Here is a 25203-nt window from a genome sequence, read left to right as displayed (position 1 = left end):
CCCAAGTTTTTAAAAAATCAAAAATTCTTTTAATCTCTCTTATCCCCTTGCTCTGATGGGGTTTCATGCGTAGAAGCATAGTTTTCAAATCTGTACAAATCTGCTTCGAAAAATTTGGGGCATTTCCTAGATTTGATGCAGTTTTTATGCTTTGACAGTGACATTTGTGTCAGAAATTGCAGACATTGTGCATGTTGACCTTAGTTAAATTGGGGATTTTGCCAAAATTTGTTGGAATTTTGCTCATCCCAGTAAAGTTTCTTGACATTGGACCTAGAAAATTTGGGGCTTTTCATGTATTGATGAATTTTGCTCAGCTAGGTCAGACTGGCTAACTGTCGAACCTAGAAATTTGGGATTTTGTGCAGATTTTGGTAAATTTCTGTAGTATTTGCCCATGTGATGGCTGGTTTATGTAAAAACAGTAGAAGTTTATTGCAGGTTGGGCAAGAACATCAATGTAATTGTTGGTTCAGCTTGTGCTCTTGCAGTTCAATGCATTTACACTTGTGTTTCTAATAAAAACGGCTGCAACTTCTTCCAGTTCTAACATTAAGATTTTGATCGAAATCAAACAGTTTGATGGTCAAGGTTTTGACCTTTGGAAAGACCATATGCAGGGCATACTATTCTTAAAGGATTGTGATGATGCTTTGCAAGAACATAAGCCCACACAAATGTTTGATGCAGATTGGGCCAAAGTCAACAAAAAGGATGTGACTTATATAAAGATGGATGTCACACTGATGACATTTTGACAGACATTAAGGGCTTAGATACTGGTCATGCAATATGGGGAAAGTTGAAAGCTACCTATGAGATCACTACACATGTTAATCAGGTACATTTAATGTGCAAGTTGGTGAATATGCAACTGGATAAGTCCAAGCCTATAGCTAAGCACTTGAGTGCATTTATTAGTATTTTAAATCAGCTCAAGGATGCTAATTTGGATTTTGATGGTAAGTTGAGGGTGATCTTTTTAATCATGACACTCCCTGATTCTTGGGAAACCTTGATAGTTTCTCTCAATAATAACCCCAATCTCTCATATGATGGTGTGAGGGGTTCAATCTTGAATGAAGAAATTAGAAGTAAGTCTAGTGGAGACGGCAACAACTCAGCTTTCAATGTTAGAGGCAAGGCTGAAAAGAAAAATGTAAATGCTAGACAAAGAAGCAAAAGCAAGAGCAAAGGAAAGGAAAAGAGTGATGTTACTTGCTATCAATGTGGTCAGAAGGGCCACACAAAGCCTAATTGTACGTACTACAAGAAGGAACAAGAGAGAGAAAAATACAGGAGACAAAAAGAAGAAAGAGGATAAGACAGATGTATCTAAGGCAGCCAAAAGCAAGGAAAAGGCCAATGTGGCCTCCAGTGTAGTCATAGAGGAGCTCTCAGATGCAGAGGCTAATGTACTATGTGCAATAGATTATGATGCCCTTGTATGTCACAAGCAAGATATGCAAATTACCAAGGTTGATGTAATTGATGCACTTTTGTCAGTTGATGATGGTGTCACTTAGACTTGGATTATAAACTCTAGTGCCTCTTTCCATATAACTCCTTGCTTGGAGTATTTAGCTATGTTCAATGCAGGCAGTTATGGAAAAGTATATCTTGGAAATAACCATGCTTGCAGATACACCAACCATGATCAGTGTCTACAGGCCATGTACCATTTTCATACAATCCATGCTTAATGACATTTATCTAAGACCCATGGTCAAGTAAAGCAATACAAGGAATTTCACATTCCCCTATTTTCACTACCGTTTCAGTGGTAGCCCTAGCCCAATGATTTCTTGTATAGTGACTTCGAAGAATAAATCCTAGAGTCTCGTCCTCATATTGTTGCATCTGCCTTACTCCACCATGCATATCGCTACAAGATTGCATTGTCAGCCACTTTCTTCTCTTTTCCACTTGCTGTCCACTGATTAGTAGCATCCTGTATAGATATTCCAATACTTACTGCATGCTCATATTCAGCCCGAATACCCAACAAACCAGTTTCCTCTTCAAATTGCAGCAATACACTAGTAGTATCACCAAGAAACTAACGCTTTCTCTTAATTATGTCAATGATCTCATCATGAAATTCTCGCTTAGTGATACCAAGCACCTCTCCCAGGGTGAATTTCACCCGACTATTTCAGATCCATTCTTCAAGAACCTTCTTAAGATCTGTGGCTATCTCAATATCAGATTGCAACTTATATCCTGGCTGCTTGCCCTTCTTTTTGCCCTCTTGTTTGCTATCCCGTTTTTACCCCCAAGATGTAGAAGAGCTGCGGTAGGGCCACGGCAATTAGCCGGTGGGGTGCCCTTGTGCTGGTGATACGTGGCATTTGTTGCCGATATATGTATAATCTCCCTCTTAGAAGACGGGAAAAAGGGAACATCCATTGGATTACAGACTATAAACGCGTTAAACACAACGTTACGGCTGCGAATAATTTTCTCGGACTGAGATAACCACACTCGGACTGAGGTAACCACACTCTGCAGCCAAATTCACCCTCATCACCATAGCCCATGAAAATGCCTTTGGTGGATTTTGGGTCAAGTTTATTCCTCAACTCATCCCTAACATGCACAAAAGCATCACAGCCAAATATGAGTAAATGGTCATATGAGGCCAATTTGCTAGACCAAACCTCCTCAGGGATGCCATTATTTAAGGACCTGTTTGAAGAGTGGTTGCAAATGTGAACCGCGGTTTTGAGTGCCTCTCCCCAAAATGCATGAGGGAGATTAGCAATGGACAGCATGCACCGCACTCTTTCACATAAAGTCTTGTTATATCTTTCAGCCACCCCATTTGAAGAAGGGATGTAAGCTCCCTCTTAATACCATGCAAGTCACAAAAGGACTTGAATTCAGTCGATGTGAACTCACCCCCATTATCAGTTCTCAAGCATTTTAGCTTTCTACTTGCCTGAGTGGTCACAAATGCATGAAAAGTTTTAAAAACAGTAAACACTTCGCTTTTCTTTTTCAGCAAATACACCAAAATCTTCTTGGAACAGTCATCAATAAAGGAGATAAAATATGCAGCACCACCCAACAATTTCAAGGGTATACTACATACATCAGAATGGACTAAGTCCAAGACATTGGACTTATGTGAGACACCAAAATAAAAGGAATTTTTTATTTGCTTTCCAAATTGACACTCATTACAAAAATCAAGTTTAGAGCCTTTTCCATCAACCCTCTTCAAAGAGGTAAGGACATCAAGTCCTTTTTGGCTCATATGGCCTAATCTCTTATGCCATAACTCCAAGTGGCTGCAAATTTCAGCAACTGCAAGGGACTTGCCATTCAAGGCTTTACAATGCAAGCAATACAAAGTGCCCTTCTTGGTTCCTTTTGCAATCAGCATGGAACCCTTTTTCACTTTCCACAAATCACCACTAAATAGTGTGGTGTAGCCATGCAAGTCAAGCTGACCAACAGATAGTAAACTCTTTTTAATGCCAGGCACATATCTGACATCTTTCAACACAAGCTCTTGACCATTGTCTAAAGACAAGTGTACTGTGCCAATCCCATCAATGCTACAAGCATGGTTATTTCCAAGATACACCTTTCCATAACTGCCTACATTGAACATAGCAAAACACTTCAAGCAAGGAGTTACTGTGAGAACAGAGGATCAAGGTATAGCAGAGATTCAATAGACACTGTGAGAGTGAGAGACAGAGTTGAAGCACGACACCCAAGAGAATAGACTGAATGAGTGTAATCTGAAAGTACAAAGTACAACCCTTAAACCTTAGGGTTGTAGGGGGGTGTTCACACCCGACACACACTAAGTGCCCAAATGTGTGTAACATAAGCACATAAGTACATACGACAATAAGACCATAAGTCTGGGGGAAAAAACCTCTCCTACCGAGAGTAAAAAGTGCCCAGTGTCCTACTGATCACCCACACTTCCATATGAGCGTAGGCGTAAGTAAGGCGTGAGTCAAATACCCAACAAAACCCCCTGGAGTGAAGAGTGATCAAGAGTACAAGGATCATCCGCCACCAAAGGATATCAAATTTAAAGCATCTCGAAATGCTTCAAATTTGTCACGAGAAAGAGCTTTGGTGAAGATGTCTGCCACATTACTGGTGGTAGGACAATAGACAAGGCTAATATCACCTGCATGTAGCCTCTCTCTGACAAAGTGATAGTGAATCTCAATGTGTTTCGTGCGAGCATGAAACACTGGGTTCTGTGCCACTGCAATGGCACTCTGACTGTCAGTGAACAATGGAGTAGGCTCAGTAACAGATACATCCAAATCAGCTAGCAAGCGTCTAAGCCATACGCATTCAACTGTGGTAGTGAAAGCTCCCTTGTATTCAGCTTCACATGACGATGTGGCAACAGTGGATTGTTTCTTGCTAAGCCAAGAAATGCAAGAAGTGCCAAGAAAGAAACAATTGCCACTAGTAAAGTGACGTGTATCATAATCACCAGCCCAATCAGAATCACTGTAAGCATGTAAATGCAGTGGTCCCCCCTTGGCATAAAGCAATCCAAGAGAACGAGTACCCTGCAAGTAGCGAAAAACAAGCTTGACAGCTTGCCAATGTGACATGCGTGGCTGATGCATATACCTGCTCAAAGCTGAAACTGCAAACTGTATGTCCGGCCTAGTATTGCATAGATAGATAAGACATCCAACTGCAGGAGCATATGTATGTATATCAAACAAATCACTGTCATCATGTAATGACAGTTTCAGTCCAGGTTCCATGGGAGTACTAACTGGCTTGCAATCCTGTAAGCCAAATTTCTCAAGAAGCTGCCCAATATACCTTGACTGTAATAACCCAATACCTCGAGCAGTATGTATGAACTGGATGCCCAAGTAGTAATGCAAAACTCCCAAGTCAGACATGTCAAAAGTTTGCTGCAAATTTTGTTTGAATGCTGAAATCTGATCAGCATGTGTTCCAGTGAGCAAAAGGTCATCAACATAAAGACATAAAATCAGCATAGATCCCCCTTCTTTACATACATAAAGAGTAGACTCAGATGAGCTTTTTAGAAACCCCTGACCAAGCAAGAAAGCATCTATCTTTTCATACCAAGCTCCAGGAGCTTGTTTCAAACCATATAGTGCCTTTTTAAGCTTGCATACCAAATGTTCTGAGCCTTCAACTGCAAAACCAATGGGCTGTTGTACATAAACTTCCTCCTGAAGTTCCCCATGTAAAAATGCAGTCTTGATATCTAGCTGATGTACTGTCCAACCATAATGTACAGCCAAAGCAATCATAGACCTGATGGTCGTCATACGGGAAGTAGGAGCAAATGTCTCCTCATAATCAATGCCCTTTTTCTGTGCGTAGCCTTTAGCTACCAGCCGTGCCTTGTATTTATCAATGGATCCATCTGTTTTTCTTTTCAATTTGTAGACCCATTTCGTTCCAATGGCTTTCTTCCCAAATGGCAAGGATACCAAATCCCAAGTTTGATTCTTAGTAATAGAATCTAATTCAGCTTGCATGGCTGCCATCCAATGCACACTGTGTCGTGCATCCTCATAACATTCAGGCTCTTCATTATCAAAAGTACTTGCTGCCATAATAAACTCCATGGTATGTGCTGAATCATGCAAGCGAGTTTGCCGTCTAGTACGACCAGCCATGGGTGCATCCAAAGGACTATCTTGCATAGTCTGCAAATACCATCTAGGTAGCTGTCTAGCATCCTGGCTGTGTGCAAGCTCTTGCTGAATTTCTGTTTTAGCATGATGCTGAATATTCTGATCAGCCAATGGCTGAATTTCTGCACTTTCCATAGGAGCAGCTGGCTGAACATTAGGTTCATTTTGTGAACCTCCAGCTGAATCACCAAAAGTAATGGGCAGCAGCCCTTCAAAAACATCACGGGCAGCCTGATATGTGTCCAAACCAGCCAAGGATAATTCTGATTTTTCATCAAAAACAACATCCCTGCTGACAAAAACCTTCTTTGTAACGGGATCATAGAGTCTGTAGCCTTTGCTCTCATTGCTATATCCCATAAAAATGCACTTAACAGCCTTGTTGTCCAATTTTCTTCTAAGTACCTGTGGAATATGAGCATAGGCAAGACACCCAAAGGTACGAAAGTGACCAACCGAAGGTTTACGGCTGTTCCAAGCCTCAAATGGTGTGATGGTCTTCAAGGCTTTGGTAGGGCATCTGTTCAAAATATGGCAAGCACACATGACTGCTTCCATCCAAAAACTATGAGGCAAGCTCTTTGCCTTCAGCATACATCTGGCCATCTCCATGAGTGACCGATTTTTCCTCTCTGCTACCCCATTCTGCTATGGAGTATAAGCTGTAGTATACTGAGTACTATGCCCTTCTGCTGCAAAAAAGAATTCAGCATAGAGGACATGTATTCCCCCCCTCGGTCTGAACGGAGAGTCTTAATTTTGCATCCAAATTGGTTTTCAACAAGTGCACTGAAAGCCAAAAATGCATCATACACTTCTGACTTCTTTTTCAAACAATAGACCCAGCAAAAACGTGTGAAGTCATCAATGAATGTCACAAAATAATAACCACCACCCAATGACATGGTCTACATAGGCCCACAAACATCTGAATGCACCAACTGCAATCTGGTTGTTGCTCTGAAAGCAACATCACGAGGAAATGAGAACCGATGCATTTTTCCCAAAATGCATCCCAATGACATGGTCTGCATAGGCCCACAAACATCTGAATGCACCAACTGCAATCTGGTTGTTACTCTGAAAGCAACATCACGAGGAAATGAGAACCGATGCATTTTTCCTAAAATGCATCCCTCGCATAAGTGCTCAGGAGGTCTCTCCAAGAGAGGTAAGCCATCCAGCATCTGAGTACGCTGTAAAAGCATCAAGCTGCCAAAGTTTACATGCCCTAAACGAGCATGCCATAACTCTACCTGTATCATAGCAGGAGTAAGAGTGGATGTCAAGTATGCTGACTGATCTACTGTAAGAGCATCCAACTCATATAAACCATGACACAAAGATCCTGTCAAGACCAAAGTCATGCATTCTTTTTCTCGAACCATGCACCAGTCATCATCAAAGGTGACCTGCATACCACAACGTGCCAAAGAAGAAATAGAAAGCAAATTCTTCTTTATTCCAGGCACAAACAAAGCATCCTGCAGGCGGAGAATAGAGCCATCAATGGCTGTGAGCTGAATCTCCCCAATACCACGAACAAGGTATGATGCATTATTGGCACACTGTACCGATTTCCCAACGGGAGGTGCACTAACTGAAGCAAACAAATCTCTGCGAGATGTGATATGTCTAGAAGCACCACTGTCAAAGAACCAAGTGTCAGCATCCTCTGTAGAGCTAAGTGCTCTATCGGCCCAAGAGATGTCATAACTGCAAGTGTAAAAACAATAGTCCCTGTCCACAACAAAGGACGCGGACTCACTAGCAGTGGAAGGAGTAGTAGAAACAGACATTCCTGACTCCTCTTTGGCAATGCGCTTTCTGCACTCAGTGATATAGTGGCCGGGCTTCTTACAATAATGACATTTTCCTTTCTTTGCTTGCGTCCCCCCTTGTGACTGATTCTGCGATGTGCCCGAAGTGCCAGAACTCTGTGGAGCATTTTTCACCTTGCTGTTCTTGCCTTTCTGTCTTGCCACAAAAGCCTGCTCAGAGACTATAGCATCCACACCACTATTTTTCCGTGTTTGCTCCTCCTCTAGAAGCAAGCTAACCAGCTGAATAAAAGTGAGTGGGTGCTCAGCAATCCTCATGGTGAGGTTCAATGCAGTATGAAAAGACAAGTACGAAGGAGGTAAGGAATTCAAGGTGGTGGATATCAACTGTGCATCCGAAAAATACTCATCTACATTCATGAGCTGCTCCCTCAAGTCCTGAATCTTGTTTAAGTGATCCTGCATAGAATCACTTTCATGCATCTTCAGAGTTTCCAACTCTTTCTTCAAGAAAGAGATCTGTGTCTCATTCTTTCCTACAAACATATGCTCCAAAGTCAACCATGCATCTCATGAAGAAGATGCCGAATGGATATGAGGTATGATGGACCGCTGAGCTGCCAGAGCAATCAGCGACAAGGCCTGTGCATCACGGGTATCCCAAGCTTTTTGAGCTGCAATTCTTGGAGGAAGTGGCTGAGGTGGAGCAGGCTGAGGTCCCCGTTGTCCACGTGCGCCATGGGGAGGAGGAGTAGCGGGAGCTACAACTCCCGGTCGAGTTTCCTCTCCACTGACATAATCCCATAAATTCTTGGCCACTAATACATTCTTCATCATGAATGACCAAAGGGAATAGTTGTTTCTGTCCAGTCTGTCTTCCTTGGATACATACATAAAAACATCACCTCCCTAATTTGCCATGATGACAAATTTCCAAAGACAAAATGAGCAATGTCAAAGCAGTATGAATTGGAAATCTGCAAATTTCCAGAAATTGCAGCAAATACGTTTCTGCAATTAATGTGCAAGGGCATACTCTGTCAGAAAACTGTCTTTTAATGCACGCTTCCCAAGGTGCAAACAGTGCACTGCATCACTGTTATCTCAAAATCCCCAAAATTTTTGCCAAAATTTCTATCAAAAACAGTCTTTCTGTGACTGTATCACCAGTTCAAATGCAACTGTCCTCCAAATACACAAAAGCCCCAAAATTTCTGACGATCCAGTCCAGAAATTTGCATGAAATTTATCCCCCCACTTGTTCTGTGCTTGCTGCGTGTGAACCTCCGCTTCCAGAACTGTGTTCTGGGCTGAAATTAAAAAAATTTGTTGAAAATTTTACCTGACATGGAGCAAACTGGCGTGTGCTGGTCGGCGGGCAGTTTGGCGGCGCAGGACAGGCTGACGTGGTCGTCGGACGAGCAGGCGTGACGTGGACTGGGCAGGCGGACGTGCGCTGGTCTGACGGAAGTCGCGTGGGCTAACAGTTGACTTAGGAGGCGCCTGGGCTGACGAGGACTGCGCTGTTGGACAGCGCGCTGGCATACGTCAGCGCCTGCAGCTGACCTGACGAGACTGATGTCAGACGTGACTGACGAGACTAACGTTAACGGCTCCTGCTGGTGGCGCGCTGGGACAGGCAAGTGTTGCGCGCTGACTGTTGGAGCTGCGCGCAGGGCAGAGGAGTCGTCTGGTGCTGCATGCTGACGGGCTGACAGGCGCAGGCAGGACTGGGCAGGTCTGGAGCTGGCGACACGGGGGCAAAACTGGCGGGGGCTGCTGGCTGCTGACTGAGGACCGCTCTAATACCAAATGTGAGAACAGAGGATCAAGGTACAGCAGAGATTCAGTAGACAGTGTGAGAGTGAGAGACTGAGTTGAAGCACGACACCCAAGAGAATAGACTGAATGAGTGTAATCTGAAAGTACAAAGTACCACCCTTAAACCTTAGGGTTGTAGGGGGGTGTTCACACCCGACACACACTAAGTGCCCAAATGTGTGTAACATAAGCACATAAGTACATACGACAATAAGACCATTAGTCTGGGGGAAAAAACCTCTCCTACCGAGAGTAAAAAGTGCCCCACTATCCTACTGATCACCGACACTCCCATATGAGCGTAGGCGTAAGTAAGGCGTGAGTCAAATACCCAACAGTTACATGGAAAGAGGCACCAGAGTCTACAATCCAAGTCTGAGTGACACCGTCATCAACTAACAAGAGTGCATCAATCACATCAGCCTTGGTAATCTCCATATCCTGCATGTGACATACAAGGCATCATAATCAACTGCACATAATACATCAGCCTCTGCATCTGAAAGCTTTTCTATGACCACACTAGAGGCCACATTGGCCTTCTCTTTGCCATTGGTTGTCTCCGATGCATCTGTCTTTTCTTCCTTCTTTTTATCTCCTGCATTCTCTCTCTCTCTTGTTCCTTCTTGTAATACCTACAATCAGGTTTCTTGTGGCCCTTCCGACCACAGTGATAGCAAGTAATGTCACTCTTATCCTTTCCTTTGCTCTTGCTTCTATTTCTGTGTCCTGCATTTGCATTTTTCTTTTCAGCCCTGCCTCTTACATTATAAGCTGAGTTGTTGCCTTCTCCACTAGACATACATCTAATTTCTTCATTCAAGATAGAACCCCTCACCCCATCATATGAGAGATTGGGGTTATTGCTGAATGAAACCACCAAGGTTTCCCACGAGTCCGATAGTGTCATGATCAAAAAGATTGCCCTCAACTTATCATCAAAGTTCAAATTTGCATCTTTGAGCTTATTTAGAATCCCTATAAATGCACTCAAGTGCTCAGCTACAAACTTTGACTCATCCAGTCACATATTCACCAACTTGCGCATTAAATGCACCTAATTAACAGGTGTGGTGATCTCATAAGTAGTTTTCATCTTTTCCCATATTGCATAACCTGTGTCTAAATCCTTAATGTCTGTCAGAATGTCATCAATGACACCCATCTTTATGTAAGCCACAGCCTTTTTATTCACTCTGGCCTAATCTGCATCAGACATTAGTGCGGGTTTATCTTCCTGCAAAGCATCCTCACAATCCTTCAAGAACCAAATGCCCTGCACACGGTCTTTCCAAAGGTCAAAGCCATGACCATCAAAACGTTTAATCTCCATCAAACCCTTGATGTCTGAACTAGAAGAAGTTGCAGCTATTTTATCACGAACACAGAAGTAAATGCACTAATCTGAAAAAACCCAAGTTGTACCAGCAAAATGCACTACTATTCTTTCTCAACTAGAAGTAAATTTCTGCTATTTGTACATGAACTAGTCAACAAACGGACAAAAGATGCAGAAATTTACCAAATTCTGTGCAAATCCAAAAAATTTGAAGTCCAAAATTACATAAATGTCAGTTAATCTGACCCAACTGAGTAAAGCTTTGCCAATACATGAAAACCCCTAAGTTTCTAGGGTTCAATGTCAGGAAATTTTGCTCAAAGAGGTAAAATTTTGACTAATTTGGCAAAATCCCTAAATTAATTTGGGTCACCGCTCGCAATGTCTGCAATTTTTGACTCGATAGTCACTGACAGGCATGAGCTATGTCAAATCTGGAAAAAGCCCCAAATTTCTGGCTCTAATCCACACAAATTTGTGATTATACTTCTGGCACGTGACCTCCCATCAAAAAGGAGTGTAATTGAAAATTAAAAAAAACTTCCAACTTTTAAGAGATTGACGGGAGGTCGTTGACCGTCGACCGCCGTGCACCTGCCCGTCACGATGAAGTCGTCGTCCGCTTGCACAAATCGTCGTGCCCGCCTGTCGCCTAGCACGCTTCAGACGGCGTTATCCCTACCATCGTACTCGCATGCGCCCTGCAGGTTGTCGCGACTCCCTATAGCGTGTGCTTGCTGGCGCTGCCTGCTCCACGCTGCAACTACTACCTGCTGGTCGCCACACACTCAGCACCTCGCCTGATCCTGGTCCCACCTGGTCCTTCACATCGACCTGATAGCTGCGCCCAGCTCTTGTCACCTAATCCCGTCAGGTCAAACCAGACTTGTCAAGCAGTTCATGTCTTTAGCTGGCCTAATCTTGGGAAGCGTGCGGGGCCTGATGTGTTGGACTAATAGGGGCACAGTAGAGAGAGGTCGAGCAAGAGAGAGCATGTGAGTGTGGCGGCTAAAGAGAGTCAGAGCAGAGTGAAAAGTACAAGTCGATTTGAGTGTACCAACAATGTGTTGGTACACAAAGAATAAAATGTATTTATAATTGGAGCACGTAAAGGATGCGTTCACATGTACAATGTGCGTGTACTATACATGGAGGTTACCAGGCCTTTATATCCCAACATTTGTACCTTGGTCACTTGCGTGACAGTTTGGGCTTGCATTTGCTGATTTTTTAGTCACATTTGAGCTGAAAATCATGGTTGGCAGCAGTGACAACAATAATCTCATACACATAAAGAAGCTTGAAGGAGCACATAACTTTGCAATCTGGCAAAGACAATGCTACAATATCCTGTTGTAAAAGAAGCAGGCAAAGCCGATTAAGACCAAAGGGGCAAAGCCTGCAGATATGGAACAGGACGATTGGGATGAGTTAAATGAGCTTGCATGCTCAACCATCGAGCTATCGATTTCTGATGCCCTGATGTTTAACATTGAAGGTTTCGATTCTGCGTATGAAAGAGGGTACAGCAATGTCTACTCACTTGAGTGAGTTTAACTCCATTTTCAGCCAGCTGGTTGCCTTGAAGTTCTTGATTGATAAAGAATTTAAGGCTACATTTTTGCTTTGCACTCTTCCAGAGAGTTGGGATACATTCAGAACTGCTATGAGCAATTCTAATGCAATTCTTTTGTATGCGATGTAGAGAGTGCTTTACTCATGGAAGAAATGAATCAACAGAACAATGCATCCAGTAAGTCTTCTAGTGCTTTGCATACTAGGGGCAAATCACAACAAAAAGGCAAATCTGATAGCAAGGGACGCAATAAATCACGTGGCAAAGATGTTGAATGCCATCATTGTGGCAAGAAGAGTCACTTTAAACGTGACTGCTACAAATGGAAGAAAGAGAAAGGAAAGGGCAAGAAGACAGATGATAGCAAGGAAGAGAAGAAAGAGGGTCAACCTAAGAAGAGCAATGTCAAAATTGAAGAGGTGAATGTAGTCACTCATGACAGTTACAATGGGAATGACGTACTCTTAGTCTCTTCACACTTTGGTGCACATGCTTTACTTGCAGATACAGATGATGACATGCATACCTGGATCCTCGATTCAAGTGCTTCCTTTCATGTCACCTCTCATCGTGAGTGGTTCTCTGCCTATACAGGGGGTCAACATGGTGTTGTCCATCTTAGGGACAACTATGCATGTGACATTGCACGTATTGGCAGTGTGCAATTGCAGTTTCAGCATGGTTCTGTCTTCACACTTCAGCATGTATGGCATGTACCTCAGCTCAAGAAGAGCTTGATTAGCACAGGGCAGCTAGATAATGATGGATATCATACCACCTTTGGTGATGGAAAATGGAAGATCTGTAAGGGACCTAGAGTGATTGCCAGAGGTTGTAAAAGTGATACCTTGTATCCTCTCCATGTATCTAGTGTGAGTGATCATGTTGTTGCCGTGACCGAGCAGCCAAGTGTTTCTTTGTGGCATGGCTGGTTGGGACACATGAATCAAACAGGAATGAAAGTACTTTTTGGTTTGGGTTACTTGCCTTGTCTTCATTATGCTGATTTTGAGCATTGTAATCATTGTGTTTATGATAAACATGCACAGACGTCTCACAAGAAGTCTCTTTCCCTGAAATCTTCTCCTCTAGAGTTAGTACATTCAGATTATATCAAATGCCAAGATTATCTTTAGGAAAAAAAAAATATTTTGTTATCTTTGTCGATGATGCTACACAAAAGATAAAGGTTTATTCTATTCGTAGTAAGGATGAAATGCTTGACAAGTTTAAAAAATTCTTGGCATTTGCTAAAAATCAGACAAACAAGACACTTAAGTGTCTTCGCTCTAACAATGGTAGGGAATATCTGTCCAAGGCCTTTCAGCCATTTTGTGACAATAAAGGGATAAAGAGGAAGCTCACTGCCCCTCATAATCCACTCCAAAATGAAGTTGCAGAGTGTATGAATCAAACCATACAAGATAAGGTTCGTACGATGCTGTCTCATGCTGCATTACCCCATGGTTTTTGGGCAAAGGCTGTTATGGCAACCGTACACTTAATTAATCGGTCACCAAATAAGTCTTTTGGGGGGGGAGGAGAGGAAGGGGAGTTCCCCAAGAAGCGTGGTCGGGAAAGCCACCTTTATATGCTCACCTGAAAGTGTTTGGCTGCTAGGATTTTGTGCACATTTGTAAAGAAAAATGCAGCAAACTTGAGCCAAAGTCCTATAAATGCATTTTCCTAGGATATGGTGACAAGGGTGAGTGTTGACCAATGATGGTGCTAAGGAGGTAGTTGCATTATGGTTGTCAAAACTATGGGGGGAGAGACCTGGTAGGGAGGGAGATATGTCTGCGCGCGCGCGCGTGTGTGTGTGTGTGTGTGTGTGTGTGTGTGTGTGTGAGTGTGTGTGTGTGACCACGATAGAAATAATGCGCACTAGTCCACCGTACCATGGTGGCATTTGAGCATGCATTCATGATAGTCAATTTCATTCCTTGAATTCCTATCAACATTGCAGAAGAGAATTGTGTGCATCAATTTTACTGATCAATAGTAGCTAAATATGAAGTTTGGCCAAGCTTTGCAAATGTATGCATGCAAAACTCTGTGTGTGTGTGTGTGTGTGTGTGTGTGTGTGTGTGTGTGTGTGTGTGTGTGTGACAAGACTGTGACAACTATTATCTTTTTGTTGATTTCTTTATTACTACTTTATTTGGTTTTTCTTTTTGGAAGGATCCCTCTTGAAATCTAAACGCCTGAGTTGCATGGCCAGTATGTGAAACAGACAGGAATGTCCAATGAGTCAAGACTGGACAGTTAAGGTCCAGTACAAGTCTGGAAGAGACTTGTGAAAGTGTATATAGACAAGTGTGTTGAAGAACTAGCTTGGAAGAGACTAGTTCAAAGTGAAGATGGACAAATCTCCAAGAGATTAGTCCATGTGGGATCATCAGTGGAAATTCACTTTCATTGAAAATTTGGATATAGCTATAGTTTGCAAAGATGGTCAGAAGACTAGTGGGATGCAATGGAAGTAACTCCTAAAATTTAGGGAGTTACTATTTTTGGACCTCAGAATCTGTTCGCGTCATTATCTTCGTTTTTGCACAAGAATTAATCCTCTATTCTGTGACGAGGTCAAATTTTGAACAGAGGATGGAGAATTTTAGACCGGAAGGCTAGAACGGGAAACACCTTCCAGTGCTGCCATTTGGCACAAATGTGTGCACTTACCTCTTTAAAGAGGGGCTGCCGTGCAGTTTTTTGGGTATTGGGGGCTCATTTGTGAAAGGGAAGATGGATAGCTGCAAATGGAGAGCTATTTGAGAGCTGGCCTACCTTGTCTATGATGCACAGATGGAGAAGCTTGCTCCCTACTTTCTCTTTCTCTCCCTGACAGTATGGTTATGCTGCAGAATCAAGGGCCTTTCTTCTGATACAGGTACAGCTGTGTGGAATATGCTGTTTTTGCATTAGGCAAGAGCCTCCTTTCTCCAGGAACAGGAGCAGTTGTTTGCAGTTCCTAGCAGGGACAGGTGAGGGTGGTAACCTCACCAAGCAAGTGCCTGAAACAGCACTAAACCAAAACTGATTTTGGACTGTTCAGAGGATATTTCAGAGCCCAATTGATGTCAGAATCAAGGGGCACTTGGCCCAGATGATGCAGGACAGTGCAGGGAACAAAATGAGCTCAGAACAGGTGTCAGAACAGGTCTGAACCAGTAATTGCAGTGGGTTGAATAGTGCAGGGAACAGTATGAACTGAAAACAGGTTTCAGAACAGGTCTGAACCAGTAATTACAGCAGGCTGAAATGGTCAGTTCTGCACTCCAACCAGAAGTTTCAGACTTGGGCAGAGTTTCCCCTCCTGGTCAACTTGGTTTGGATCAGTAATTGTACTGTTATGCTGTCAAATTTCACCGAGAATAGGTGAAAGACAGCCCATTGTACCTTCTCTTTTTAAAAAAAATAAAGAAATACCGCAAGGGGCGCATGACTTAGGGGCCAACAGGGTGTCTATGTCACAACAGGAGCATTCTAGCTTCCTGTATGTCTTTTTGATTCTGTGTCTTTAAGTTCAGGTAAGGTGGGCGACTGTGAATTGGGTGAAAGCATTTATATATTTTGGTTGTACACTACCGCCCTTCCCAGTGAAGGGCCAGTTACATGGTTCCATTGCCGGGATTTGAATCACTTTTTCCCTAAAGAGTGAGCCAGGGTTTGTTTAGGTGTAAGACACAGAATTGTGCATTATGGCTGATAGAAAGGAAGACACCAGAGAGGAAGCATCTTCATCACAGGAGATCCCTGTTGTTCATGAGGTGGGAGAGTCTTCTAGACCTCCACAGTTTGTTACTCCTCCTGTTATGGTTGAGCCACAAGTTCTTACGGCTTCTTCTATGGATGAAGACACTTTCAAGACTCAGTTAGTTGCTGCTGTGAGTATGTTTACTCAAGTGAAGCAGAATCCAAGGTTTTTGGCATTTTTGCAGCCATCTGCAAAGATTTTGGATCCAGTAGAGGTCCAGGATAAAGGTAAGCATGCTGGAGATTCAATGGAAACACCAAGGCAGCTTGCGGAGTCAATGGAGACTCCAAGATTGGTTCCGACTGTCCAGGAACAAGTGGCGGAAACACTAGTTACACAAGCATTACCAGTTCCGCTCGCCACTTTACAGTAGCCAAATGTTGGTTTAAATGGACAGGGAAACAGTTTTCAGGCTTTACCACAAGTTTTCCCACCGACCTCTGTACATCCTGGGTACTTTGGAGGTGGATCTGTATTTCAGAGTATGGCTGGTTATGCACCTGGAAACCAAATTTATGTACCAGGAACAGTGTTTCGAAACCCCATGTATGGTAATATAGGTATGCAGCCTGGATTTCAGGGAGTTCAAGGCATTTTTGGCATGCCACAGGGCACTTTTGGTATGGCTGGTTATCAAAATCAGCAAGCAAGTATTGTGTCTACAAGCCCTGTAGTCAGTGGTCCGGCAACTCCTATGCCACCTGTTAGTGTTCCTATGTTACAAGCATATCCTACGGATCCTTTGATGGCTCATGAGAAGCCAAAGCCATACAAGGAAGGCGGTGCAACCGTATAGTTTGACATATTTCGAGGATTTGAAGATAGAACTAAGGCTCTCTCCTTTTTACAGCAGTTTGATGCCGCATTTGCAGGAGGGAATTTTACAGAGCCTTCTAAGGTTCGGAAAGCTACCACTTTTCTTAAGGACAATGCTAGTCAGTAGTGGAGTACACTATTGATGCAAGGACAGGCTCCTGCCACTTGGACTTACTTTAAGCAAGTATTTGCTTCTGCTTGGTTGACCAATGAATTTGAGATTGATGTTATGTCAGCTTGGCACAATTTGGATGCATCTAAATGCAAGGATCTGGAAGACTATAACAAGAAGTTTTGGGAGGCTTTACTTCCAGTCACTTCTTACAGGGTTGTGCCACTAACCGAGCAGATAGAGAAATATTGCTGCGGGCTGCCCAAGGAACTTCGGAATTATTGTACAAAGACAAAGCTCACCACTTTGACTCAATTAATTGAGAATGCCACTACAGGAAATGCATTATTGTTGGGACAGTCATGGTTTTGGGGGCAGCATTAAACAAGACAAATCTGAAAAATTTTCAGCAAAGAAGCCATTTGGTAAACAGGTTTCTCGGATTTCTCAAAGCACACGTAAATCTTGGCAGTTCAAGAAGAAGCCAGCCAAGTTCTTTGGACAGCAGCCAAAGGACCAGAAGAAACCTTTTGTGCGCAAGGCTCTTGAAGAGAGAAAGGCTTTAATGGCTGAGAGGAAATGCTTTATCTGTGAGCAGACTGGTCATATTGCGTCTAATTGTCCGGACAAGAATAAGAGATCAGCTGATGATGATAAAGAGGACAGGAAAGGGAAGAAGCCCAAACCTTCAGCAGGTTTAGTGCCAGATATGCTGGGAGACAAGCCACACTCAGATGCTAATGAGCTCTGCAGAGCTTAGGGTAAAGTTAGGGATCAACATGTACTTATTTTCTTTGATCTTGGAGCTAAGGCAAACTTTATCTCACCAGAGTTGGCTTCTACTTTGGGCATCAGAGCAGATGAGATAGGCTACACAGCAGAGGCAAGGTTGGCATGTCCTGGCCACTCAAAGTCTGTGACACCCATTCTTAGACAGCTGCGTCTTCATATACAGTCTTATGTTGATGTAGAAGAATTTTATATCATGCCACTTGAAGGCTGTGATGTCTTGTTGGGAATGCCATGGATGTTCAGAAAGCATGGTGTGTTGGATGCCTTTAACAAGACACTGACTTTGGAACATAGGGGAAAGACTCATGTGCTTGATGTGAAGCTTAAAGGAGAGTCTATACCTGTTGTATCGGCTTCTGCCATTACATCTGTAATAAAGAATCATCTTTCTGCGTACTTGATTTTTGCACGTGATGTCAAGGATAATGATGAGTCAAATTTCTCTATGTTAAATAGAGACAGGTCTGCTTTCTTGTCTCAGTTCACTGATTGTTTTTCTAACTCATTACCATCACAGTTGCCACCAGAGAGGTCTGAGGATCATGCAATAGATTTGGTGCCAGGCAGTAGCCCACCAAATAGACCTCCGTATAGGGTTAGTGCAGCCCAACAGAAATAGATATTGAGCCAGGTGAATGAGCTGTTGGAAAAAGGGCTGATTCAGCCAAGTTCATCTCCCTTTTGCTCACCAGTGCTCTTAGTGCAGAAGAAGGATGGCTCTTGGCGCATGTGCATAGATCATCATGCGTTGAACAAGAGTACCATCAAGAACAGGTTCCCCATTCGAAGAATTGACGACATCCTTGACCGTTTGGAAGGAGCGTCAATTTTCAGCAAGATAGATTTGAAGAATGGATACCATCAGATCAGGATTAAGCGAGAGGATGTGCATAAGACTGCATTTAGGACCACATTTGGTCTCTATGAGTTCTTGGTAATGCCATTTGGACTTACTAATGCTCCTGCTACGTTTAATCGAATGATGGATAGGATTTTTCGTCCATACAAGCAGTTTGTTGGTACATTCTTTGATGACATGATTGTCTTTTCAAAGAATGAACAGGAGCATAGAGAACACTTGAAAGCAATCTTTGATGAGCTTTGCAGTAATAGGTTGCTTATCAATGGCAAGAAGAGAGAGTTCTTCTTGGAAGAAATCCAATTCCTGGGGCACATAGTGTCAAAGGATGGTGTCCGAATGGATCCTACTAAGGTTGAAGCAATTAGAACATGGCCAAATTAGAAGACTGTCCATGATGTTAGAAGCTTCTTGGGTTTGTGTTCTTACTACAGGAGGTTCATCCGCAACTTTGCAGAGATTTCTTCACCTTTACATGCTTTACAGAAGAAAGTAGTCTCTTTCCAGTGGACATAGAAAGAGATTTCAGCTTTTAATCTTCTTAAAGAAAATATGACTTCTAGTCCAGTGATCATTCTGCCAGATCTTAGGAAGTCATTTGTTGTCCAATGTGATGCCTGTGGCAATAGCATTGGTGCAATGTTAATGCAAGATGGCCGGGTAGTGGCTTATGAAAGCAGAATCTTGCGAGGGCCAGAGCAGACTATGCAGGTCTATGAGAAAGACCTAATTGTTGGCTATGATTCGTGCGCTTTCTTGTTGGAAACACTGCCTACTTGGGGCAGATTTTGTTGTCCAAACAGATCATCAAACATTGCGTTATTTCTTAACTCAGACTAAACTGTCAGAAAAGCATATGCGTTGGGCAAACTTTTTGTCAATGTTCCATTTTCAGATTGTGCATGTGAAAGGCAAAAAGAATGTTGTAGCTGATGCTTTGTCAAGGAAGCCACAAATTTCAGCTATGTCAATTCCTTATCATCATGAGCTTGATGATATGAAGGAACAGTATGCTAATGATGAAGATTTTGCAAGGATCTTTGATCAGCTTATCAATGGACAATATCATGAGCATTATCTTCTCAAGGATGGTTTCATGTTGATGCATGGTAGACTATGTGTGACTATGCCATTGAGACGGAAAGTTATGACAGAGAGTCACTCTCCACCGTATGCAGGGCATCATGGTATTGATGCAACGGTCAAAAAAGTAGAGACATTCTTTTATTGGCCTACTTTGAGAAGAGACGTGGATGCTTTTGTGCGGCAGTGTTTGATTTGCCAGAAGGTCAAGTTTGACGGGCAAAAAGCACCAGGGCTTTTACAGCCATTGCCTATTCCAGATAAACCATGGGAAAGCATAGCTATGGATTTTATCTTTGATCTTCCAAGGACACTGACAAGAAATGATGGGATATGGATTATTATTTGCAGGTTTAGCAAACAAGCTCATTTCATTCCTGTCAGGAAGAAGATAAAACCAGATCAGATGGCACGTTTGTTTATGTGCAATGTCTTCAAGTACCATGGTATGCCACAGTCTATTGTCAGTGACCGTGATCCACAGATGACAAGTCTATTCTGGAGAGGCATATTTGAGAACATGGACACAACACTTAAGTTCTCATCGTCATTTCATCCACAGACTGATGGACAATCAGAAGAGGCAAATTCTACTGTCTTGGATATGCTTAAGTGCTATGTGTCAGAGCACAAGTCAAAGTGGGAACAGTATTTGCCTTTGGTCGAGTATGCATACAATAATACTGTGCATTCGTCAATAGGCAAAGCTCCTTTTGAAATTGTTGAAGGTGATAAAAAGGTTCCTCCCATTTTGCATACAAAGGATAAGATTTTTCAAGCAAATCAGTATGTGCAGAGTATGGATGAAATGTATTAGAAAGTTAAGCATGCCCTTGAAAGGACTCAGGCAAAGCAAAAGAAAGCTGTTGATCATCACCGTCGTGAATTGTTATTTTCACTTGGTGATTGGGTACTGTTGCGGTTTGAAAAGGCACGCTTAAAGAAGCGGAAAGGCAAGGAAAGTCTTTTCACTAAGCTTAGTATGCGATACTATGGGCCTTTTCAAGTAACAGAGAAGATTAGTGATGTCAGCTATAGGCTGAAATTGCCTGACAATTGGAAGATTCATAATGCTTTCCATGTAAGTCTTCTTAGACCCTATGTGGGTGATGTGCCAGAAGATATGCCAGCTGAGGAACAGCCCGAAGTTAAAGAACTTGATGAAATTCTTGTTCCAGAACAGGTACTGGCACACAAGGAAAGGAAAGTGAAAGGCAAGGTTGCTAGAAGGTATTTGGTTAAGTTCAAGAACTATCCAGCTATAGATGCTAAGTGGATGGACGAAGGTAAACTTGCAAAGTCACCTAATGTGTTGGAACTTTACCTTGAAGCATTTCGCTTGCAACCTACCTTGACCCCATGTATCTCTAAGCTGAAATAGATTGTCAAAGTCACAATTGCTCAAGAAAGAAATTATGTACAGAAACAGATTTTGTACAGGTTAACACTTATTGTGTCCATATGGTTTTCTCAGTGCTAAAGAAGTAAGTACTTGCAAGAATACAGTTTTTACTTCTATTGAATTGAATACATGTTGTAATAATGGTTACTCGATCGGGCATGTATTCTGTGAATTGACTCAGTGGGGATATCATTTTGATGTACCAGCCACTAGATCTCTAGTCAGGGTGATGTGGAGTCATCAAATGAGAATCTGCCACTATGGGGATATCATTGTGGTGTACCGGCTACTACATCTGGAAACAATGATGTGGAGTCACACGATGATAGTCTACCATGTTTCACAGTTAAACATACATGTGTTAACAGTGTGTTCAGTACACAATGTTGATTGATAGCATGTATGTGTTGTACATGTGCTGCCAAGTGTAAGTTCACTGGGTTAGCTAGAAGCATGTATGACATTCATGCAAACAAGGACGTTTGCGATTTCGAGAGGGAGGTATGTCACAAGACTGTGACAACTATTATCTTTTTGCTGATTTCTTTATTACTACTTTATTTGGTTTTTCTTTTTGGAAGGATCCCTCTTGAAATCTAAACGCCTGAGTTGCATGGCCAGTATGTGAAACGGACAGGAATGTCCAATGAGTCAAGACTGGACAGTTAAGGTCCAGTACAAATCTGGAAGAGACTTGTGAAAGTGTATATGAAGTGTGTTGAAGAACTAGCTTGGAAGAGACTAGTTCAAAGTGAAGATGAACAAATCTCCAAGAGATTAGTCCATGTGGGGTCATCAGTGGAAATTCACTTTCAGTTGAGCTACACTGCAAATTTGGATGTAGCCATAGTCTGCAAAGATGGTTAGAAGACTAGTGGGATACAATGGAAGCAACTCCTAAAATTTAGGGAGTTACTATTTTTGGACCTCAAAATCTGTTCGCGTCATTATCTTCATTTTTGCACGAGGATTAATCCTCTGGTCTGTGCCGAGGTCAAATTTTGAACAGAGGATGGAGAATATTAGACCAGAAGGCTAGAACGTGAAACACCTTCCAGTGCTGCCATTTGGCACAAATTTGTGCACTTACCTCTTTAAAGAGGGGCTGCCGTGCAGTTTTTTGGGTATTGGGGGCTCATTTGTGAAAGGGAAGATGGATAGCCGCAAATGGAGAGCTATTTGAGAGCTGGCCTACCTTGTCTATGATGCCCAGATGGAGAAGCTTGCTCCCTACTTTCTCGTTCTCTCCCTGACAGTATGGTTATGCTGCAGAATCAAAGGCCTTTCTTCTAATTCAAGTACAACTGTGTGGAATATGTTGTTTTTGCATGAGGCAAGAGCCTCCTTTCTCCAGGAACAGGAGCAGTTGTTTGCAGTTCCCAGCAGGGACAGGTGAGGGTGGTAACCTCACCAAGCAAGTGCCTGAAACAGCACTAAACCAGAACTGATTCTGGACTGTTCAGAGGGTATTTCAGAGCCCAATTGATTTCAGAATCAAGGGGCACTTGGCCCAGATGATGCAGGACAGTGCAGGGAACAAAATGAGCTCAGAACAGGTGTCAGAACAGGTCTGAACCAGTAATTGCAGTGGGCTGAATAGTGCAGGGAACAGTATGAACTGAAAACAGGTTTCAGAACAGGTCTGAACCAGTAATTACAGCAGGCTGAAATGGTCAGTTCTGCACTCCAACCAGAAGTTTCAGACTTGGGCAGAGTTTCCCCTCCTGGTCAACTTGGTTTGGGTCAGTAATTGTACTGTTATGCTGTCAAATTTCACCCAGAATAGGTGAAAGACAGCCCATTGTACCTTCTCTTTTTAAAAAAAATAAAGAAATACCGCAAGGGGCGCCTAACTTAGGGGCCAACAGGGTATCTATGTCACAACAAGAGCATTCTAGCTTCATGTATGTCTTTTTGATTCTGTGTCATTAAGTTCAGGTAAGGTGGGCGACTGTGAATTGGGTGAAAGCATTTATATATTTTGGTTGTACACTACCGCCCTTCCCAGTGAACAGGCTGGTTACTGTGTGTGTGTGTGTGTGTGCGCGCGCGCGTGCGCGTGCACGTGTTTTGGGAAAGTGGAAGTGGAAGTGGAAGATACAAGCTATTATGAAGGTTCTAGAGGGTGGAGGATAGGGTAAGGAAAATCGAGGATATGATCCCACACTGCAAAACTCTAGAGGAGCATAGGTATACCCCTCTTTCTCTCTATATGTTTGTTGTAATAGGGCACAAGACCTCTCTTACGCTTGCAAAAGCCTCTGTGTGTATGTGTGTGTGTGTGTGTGTGTCTGTTTTAAGGAAGAGGAAGTGGAAGATGCAAGCTATTATGAAGGTCCTAGAGGGTGGAGGGTAGGATAAGGTAGATTGAGGATATGCTCTCACATTACAAAGCTCTAGAGGAGCATAGATATGCCCCTCTTTCTCTCTATATGGTTGTTGTCATATGGCACAAGACCTATATATTCCTAACACAAGATCAACAACAATGACCTCCAAGCTGGGGTCATGTGGATGAGCAAGCATTGCTCATCATCATTTCAACTCTTCCATATCCACTTCCCAAACCATAAAGGAACTCTTGAAATTTTTTCTTGCATAGCAAGTATACCAATGTAGATATTGAGGCTGAAGAGTACTCTATATTGATTTAGAACAATAATCTTCTATGAGAAGATGCCCTAGCCTTCCTCTAGAAGCCAACTTTCTCCTAGATCTAATGCCCACCAAAGCACCCAAATCAAAAGGCTTCCATTGACAACTCTTAGATATTGTTGTACACCCAACTTCATATTATGCATCTCTTTTCTTGCATGCTAGATGTTGGCTATGGTGATGCCCTCACAAGTAGTCCTCTCTTATTTTTGCTTGCAATGCACCACACTTTGATCTCTTACACCACATGTGTACTATGACAAAGCAATGAGGACCTAGCTTGCAACTCTATTCCTTGCATATTTAATTATTGTAGCAACAATTGATTGCATACCCACCATAGCAAGTCATCATCACACCTCTCTTCATGGGCAACCCCTTCATGGAATACTCTCATCTAGTATGTACCCCTTTGACATGGCCATGGTGGCCCCTCCATATCTGTGACCTACAATCATCCATGGTGTGAGTGCACACATGCACATGCACACACACACACACACACACACTCTCTCTCTCTCTCTCTCTCTCTCTCTCTCTCTCTCTCTCTCGCGCGTATGTAACATGCAAGTTCCATTCTATTTTTGGTAGAGGGTTGATGAAGATGGTTATGCAACGAGTCTCTATCGCTATCAAGGAGTCAATGGAGATGAGCGAGGGAGATTGGTTTCGTGTGGTGGTCAATTGAGTCGGTCACACATACATATACACACACACTCTCTTCCTCTCTCCATCCATCAACAACAAGCCATGGTGGGTGAAGTACTATAGAAAAGCTTCTATACATCAATAACAAAAGGCAAGTAAATTGTTGTGAAAAAGCTTCTATGTAGGTCTATGTCACACATTATTTCCCTAGGATTATTTTGATGGGGAATGAGAGAATCAAAGAAGCTTGAACAAGCATAAAATAAGACTACCTTTGATTGTATTGGAACTAATGGATTGCCTTCATGTCTACCCTATCTATTACATCTACTAAGATCAAAGGACGTGAGCAGGTTTCACCACACAATCTCAAGAACAACTTTTTTGGGCTTAGGCAATGTGGATGAGCAGACCTTGCTAATCATCATTCAACCCTTCCATTTATCCACTTCCCAACCCACAAAGGAGCTCATGAAACTTCTCTTACATAGACCAATGTAGATATTAAGGTTGAGGAGCACATAATATTAATCTTGAAGGATAGTCCCTTGCAAGAGGATGCTCTTGTCTTCCTCCAGAAGGAAACCTCCTCTTGGATGCAATGCCCATAAAGGCAACCAAATCAAAGGCTTCCATTGGTAGCCTGTAGATCTTGCCATACACTCAACTTATTGTTCTGCATCTCTTTCCTTGGATGCTAGATGTTGGCTACGGTGACACCCTCACATAGTAGCCATCTCTTCTTTTCTCTTGCAATGGCCTACACTTGGAGAGCACTTGGACCTCTTACACCATGCGCATATCCTGACAAAGGAATCAGGACCTGTCTTGCAACTCTATTCCCTACAAAGTTTAGGGTGGCAACAACAATTGAACACACACCCACCATA

General features: G+C 42.7%; 1 protein-coding gene and 1 pseudogene across 2 annotated transcripts in view; one reads left to right on the top strand and one right to left on the bottom strand.

Moving 5' to 3' along the window:
- LOC148039059 (secretory carrier-associated membrane protein 3-like) overlaps positions 1-25203 on the bottom strand; it is a 63006-nt gene that overhangs the window by 11455 nt on the left and 26348 nt on the right. The window lies entirely within an intron of this gene.
- Positions 20408-20989, top strand: LOC148039060 (uncharacterized; annotated as a pseudogene).

Source organism: Lygodium microphyllum, chromosome 3, assembly GCF_053477565.2.
Source record: "Lygodium microphyllum isolate KBCC chromosome 3, Lygodium_microphyllum_v1.1.10, whole genome shotgun sequence".
Taxonomy (NCBI): Eukaryota; Viridiplantae; Streptophyta; class Polypodiopsida; order Schizaeales; family Lygodiaceae; genus Lygodium; species Lygodium microphyllum.
The sequence above is the reverse complement of the archived record's forward strand: the minus strand, read 5'-3'. Positions and strand labels throughout refer to the sequence as shown.